We start from the raw sequence: 6,307 nt of genomic DNA, 5'->3' as shown, positions 1-6,307 counted from the left end.
ATTGTGCCGCACCGCACCAATGTTCTTTAGAGGTTCTAAAGCATTGACTGCTAATCCAGTGAATTAACCACCAAAGTGCTGTATCCCCAACTTGAGAGGGCAGCTAAGGCCTAACCTCATCCAAGACACAGAACATAGGGATCAGTAGAGCATCCCGTGTAGCCAGGGTCCGGAGGGCAAGGAGCACCACCACTCCACAGAGGAGTGGCTCTGCTGTCAGTGATTGAAGGACTGGTGACGGGATCTAGGGAGTGGGCAGGTTTGAAGATGTCCTGGTTGGGTTGGTCCTAGGCCTGGCCAAGCTGGCCATCCGCGAGTCATGGCGCCAGGCGGAAGAGGGCTTTGCCCGAGCCAGGTGCTTGCCCCTCTACCCGGGTTACGTCCGCACCCAGGTGGTGTTGAAGAGGGCGGTGATATTTGTAACATAGTTTTTTGTAATTTAATGTCTGAATAGTTTGTTGATTCTGTAATACGGTGGTGGCTATGTCACCACAGTTTGGTTTTGTTTGGTTTTTGTTTTGGAATTTAAATAAAAAACATTTCTGATGCCAAAAAAAAAGACAAAGAACATCTAACAGCGTACTGTTGTAACAACCAACAACTGAGGCCAAAGCACCTTGGAGCAGAAGTTTATCTAAGGTAATAGTGACCACCCACTAGTTCTACCAAGATGCGTTAGGGCAGCACAGTGGCGCAGCGGTAGAGTTGCTGCCTCACGCCACATGAGACCTGGATTCATTCCTGACGATGGGTGCTGTCTGTATGGAGTTTGTATCTTCTCCCTGTGACCACATTGGTCTCCTACAACTGTTCTGGTTTCCTCCCACACTACAAAGATGTGCAGGTTTGTAGTTTAATTGGCTTCTGTAAAAAAATCAGGGGTTGTTGTTAACTGTACAATAGCCCTTCTCCCTGACATTACTCTTTTACCATTGAACGTTGGAACACTTCCTACTGACGCTCAAATTAGGCTGCCTTGTGCTCGAGTTTCGTGAACAGGGTGGATGTTGAATGAGCAGCTCCTGTGTAATGGGATATTAGTGAATAGGATTCGCAAATACCACAAATATGTCACCGTGCATTTCATAATGCCAGGAGGTTCAACGGGACCGTCCAATTCACATCTGCCAAACAAACCCAAGTCTTCGACTGTTTTGCTGTGGATCAGAGTTACTGCCATGGAAAATTTACATGCTTTTAGCGTTTTAACAACTAATTTAGTGGGATGTGGTGGCAATGTGTAGTTTAGTAGGTGATTTAGGGTCATTAGTTGGAAAGAAATAAGCCGTTTGTATTACTGCAACAAGAGACTCCAGAAACAGCCCTGCCTTTTCTTGAAAGATTGGAAACTGATGTTAATTCCTAACAAATTAAGTTAATTAAGTTGTCTCAGCTTCGTCTGGGGAATAAAAAGGAGCCTTTTTTGGGTCACACCACTATTCGTGAGCATTAGCGTGGTGATTTGTGGTCATGAAGTAAATGATCAAGTTCAGATCCATGGAATCGTGGAGTCGTGCAGCACAGCCACTTGCCCACACCGACCAACGTGTCCCATCTACATGCGTCCCGTCTGCCTGCATTTGGCCCACATCCCTCCCAGCCTATCCTATCCATGTATCTTACACTATCCATGTAGTTTAGAGATACAGCATGGAAACAGGCCCTTCGGCCCACTGAGTCCGCACCGACCATCGATCACCCATTCACACGCGTTCTATGTTATCCCACCTTTGCGTTCATCCCGTACACACGAGGGGCAATTTGCAGAGAGGCCAAACAGGAAAGCGGAGCACCTGGAGGAAGCTCACGTGGTCACAGGGAAAACTTGCAAGCTTCACACACACACCCAGATTCCTCTCCTCCCATCTCCCATTAGGCAGGAAGTAGATGGGAGATCTGGTCAATCAGGTTGGTGATAGTACGGTTCCATTCCATTCTCGTTTTGGCCAGAAATATGCCTTTCATGCCAATCCAGCACCTTAATGCTTAACTTTACTGAGACTGTTCAATGAATTTCTTGAATTTTAAATCCACCCCAGATGCCGTGGAGAGATTTGAACTCTTGCCTTTACATCATTGGTACACAGCTCACACTGCTAGAACTGTAACCCAACCGTTCAATGGTTCAAAGATACCTGATCATCACATATCTCGATCCCTCTTCTCCACTCTCCCATCAGGCAAGAGGTACGGATGTTTGGGAATGCATGCCTCCAGATTCAGGGACGGTTTCTTCCCAGATGTTATCAGGCAGCTGAACCATCGGGTCACCAACTAGGGTGTACAATCTACCTCATCGAAGACCTTCAGTATCTTTAATCAGACTTTACCTACCACTAAATGTTATTTCCTTTACTCCAGAGAGCCGGGTTCGAGCCTGACATTGGCTGCTCTTCGTGTGGTGTTTGTACATTCTCCCTGTGACCTCGTGGGGTTTCCTCCAGGTGCTCTGGTTTCCTCCCACAAGACGTGCGGGTTTGTAGATTAATTGGCCTCTGTAAATTGCCCCTGGTGTGTAGGGAGTGGATGAGAAAGTGGGTTAACACAGTACTAGCGTGAACGGGTGACCAATGGTCGGCATGGACTCGGTGGGCCAAAGGGCCTCTTTCCATCGCTAAACTAACCCAGTACAGACCTGCTGGGCAGAATGGTCTCCCTTTTGCCCCCCCGCCCCTCTCCAACAATTCAGAGCAGGAAACTAATCAATGGTGAAGGGTTGGTGACAAAACCCATCTGCCGGAGATGCCTCGGCTCAGGGAATTCTCACCAGTTAGACATTAAACTGCAGATGTTTAATATTTGGATTTAAGTCAGGGCGGCACATCACACTAGGCCGGGCCGGCCCACACACTAGTTCTCCGTTATCACACTTTCGCATCCTACACACTAGGGGCAATTAGCCTACAAATCTGATAGAGTTGCTGCCTTACAGTGCCAGAGACATAACCTTGAACCCGATTACGAGTGCTGTCTGTATGGAGTTTGTACGCTCTCCCCGTGACTTGCGCGGGTTTTTTCTGGGCACTCCGGTTTCCTCCCAAGACTTGCAGGTTAGTAGGTTAAGATTGTTGCCCTAGTGTGTGTACGAGGGTATTAGTGTATGGGGATCACTGGTCAACATGGACTCGGTGGGCCGAAGGGCCTGTTTCCACGCTGTATCATTAAACTAAACTAAAGGAAAACTTACAAAATGGCGAAAATGTCAGAGCTTCTACTTCTGAAAAATAAATAACTTAGCGCTGAAAACCTGCAACCTGGAGGAAGAATAATTTGGCATTTTATACATCTGTTTATAGTTTTCTCATCAAAGGATGTTGATTATTACCAAGAGTTTGGTGTTTCCTTTCAACTCATAATTGTATCTGAGAGCAGGGCTGGAGACGCGTTCCGTTCAGGAAGTCTCCTGCACTCCAGTCCTGTCTTTCTCAATTCCCCTCTCAGGTCACCCCTGCTTAGTGAATGTTCACCTCATGAATCTTAACATCAAAGGCTTTCATTTCATCTGATGCTTCACTATATTGAGGTTTAACTCTCTGCCATTAACGATTTAGGAATGTATTTTATTTTAGTTTATTTACCCCTCCAACCCACCAACTTAAACAAGGAAGGGTCTCCTCCCGAAACATCGCCAATTTCTTCTCTCCAGAGATACCGCCTGTCCTGCTGAGTTACTCCATCATTTTGTGTCTGTCTTGTGTCTATCTTCAGTGTAAACCATCATCTGCAGTTCCTTCCTACATATATATTTTAGTTCAGTTTAGTTTATTTTAGTTTGGTTTAAAGATACAGCCTGGCCACAGGCCCTTTGGCCCGTCTTGTCCAGGCCGGCCCGCACACTAGTACTACGTTAACACGCTTTCGCATCCTACACACTAGGGGGCAATTAGCCTACAAACCTAAAAGACTTCGGAAAATGGGAGGGAAGCAAAGCGCCCGGAGAAAACCCACGTGGTCATAGGGAGAACATGCAAACTCCACTCGGACAGCACCCATGGTCCGGGTGGGACCCAGGTGTCTGTCGCTGTGAGACAGCAACTCTATCGTTCAACCTTAAGTGTTCCAAAGAAAACCTTGAGTGGTCCTGGGCTAACAATTCTCATCGGTTAGCAGAGTTATAGCATCAGGTCGTGACAATTTCTTCCCATGACAGAGTTTGTATTAGTCTTCTTTGGTGTCTGACACGACCGCTGCACCACCGTGCCACCCTGTACTGACCTTTCCAAAGATGCGCAGGTTTGTAGGTTCATTGGCTTCTGCAAATTGCCCCTCATGTGTAGAATGCAAAAGTAGGATAACACAGAACTAGTACACTTGAGTGTTAGGAGAATTGGGGGGTCAATGGTCAGCATAGAGTTGATGGGTCGAAGGGCTTGTTTCCATGCTGTGTCTAAACTCAACTAAACTAAAACTAAACCATCAACCACCCATTTCCACCAATCCTACATGAATCCCATTTTCTATTCTCCCCACATTCCCTCCAACTCCGCCCAGCTTCCACCACTAAACTGTTTCACTTATACACTGAAATTATTTGCTCAAAGTCAACGTGGCCAAAATGTATAAAAATATTCAATGGGGTTGCTGATCTGCACAATATTTAACATTCTGCACTCATTAAAATACATTTTCCAGGCTGTGAAATCTCGGTGTGGGCCCTCAAAAGATTTATATCTAACATTATATTGCACTAATTTGTAAGAAAAATCCTCCATAATTGAAATCAGAGCCAAAGAGATGCTGGAAAGAATCAGTGTGCCAAGGAGAATCTGTAAGCAGGGGAATAGTGTCAATGGTTTACATCAGTGACCTCTCACCCAATAGTCAACTGATCTGCCAAGCATTTGCAGGATTTTTTTTAAACCATTCTTTTCATTTTTCATACTTTCTAACGGCACAAGAGGAGGTCACGCTGTCTCGCATAACAATTCCTCAATGACATTCCCCAAACCTCTATCGATAATCTATTCGCTCGTCAACCAACCTGCGCCTACGTGTTCACCAGAGACGATTTACAAAGTCCATTTAACCTGCCAACCTGCAAGACTTAGGATGTGGGAAGTAGAGATACAGCATGGAAACAGGCCCTTCGGCCCACCGAGTCCATGCAGACCATTGATTCACACTGATATGAAAGTGGCATTTTAGTTTAGTTTAGTGTAGAGATACAGCACAGACCCGTTCACACTAGTTCCATGTTATCCCACTTTCCCACCCACTCCCCGCACACTTGGGACAATGTACAGTGACCAATTAACCCACAAAAATGACACGTCTTCAGGATGTGAGAGGAAGCCGGACCCTCCGGAGGAAACCCACGTGGTCACAGGGGGAACGTGCAAACTCCACACAGACAGTGCCTGATGTCTGGATTGAACCCATGACTCTGACGATGAGGCAGCAGCTGATACCTGCTGCGTTGCTGCAATACATTATGTAACAAATAGACAAATAAATAAACAATAAAGTCAAAAATAGTGCCACCAAGTCTATATAGTTTGGAGCTCGCTTGGATGTTGTTGTGTTTAATAGTCTGATGGTTATAGCCATGGTCAGGATCGAACCCCTGACTCTGACACAATTCTACTGCTGCACCACTGAACCACGGACTTGCTCTCGAGGTCCCTCTGTACAATAAAGGTTTTGGGTGGTGGAGGGAACTGGTAATCTAGAATAGTTTGAATCCATGCCCCAGAAATAATGGGCTGGCTCTGATTTGTTCTGTACCCTTTCATACCTTTAGTTTCCCTATCCCCTCGCTCTCAGTCTGATAAAGGGTCTCGACCCGAAACATCATCTCGTCTCCAGGGATGCTGTCTGACCCGCTGAGTCACTGCAGCATTTTGTGTCGATCCCAGTAATAAAGGCAGACGATCCTGGAAAAAACAATTGAAGATACCCACAAAATGCTGGAGTAACTCAGTGGGACAGACAGCATCTCTGGATGGAAGGAATGGGTGATGTTCCAGGTCGAGACCTGAATCTAGACATGCAGCCTGCCCCGCTGTGTTACTCCAGCTTTTTGTGTCTATCTTCGGTGTGAACCAGCATCTGCATTTCCTTCCGACACTAACATAAACTATCTCTCCCTTATCCTTCTATCAGCACTTTGATTGAGGCTGGCAGCCGGCAGGAAGAATAATAAGGAGGGGTCTGTGACATGCCAGCCCACCTGCTCAGGGACACTTTCTTCCAAACAAGCTCATGTCTCTTGAGTTGGATGAGAATGTGGAGAGGACAATGGGTGCTTGTGTTCCACAGCTAGTTCAAGCAACAGCAATTGGGACGGACAGCACCTCGATACAATGAG

The sequence above is a fragment of the Leucoraja erinacea genome, chromosome 16, assembly GCF_028641065.1.
Source record: "Leucoraja erinacea ecotype New England chromosome 16, Leri_hhj_1, whole genome shotgun sequence".
Taxonomy (NCBI): Eukaryota; Metazoa; Chordata; class Chondrichthyes; order Rajiformes; family Rajidae; genus Leucoraja; species Leucoraja erinaceus.
Note: the sequence above shows the minus strand (reverse complement) of the source record.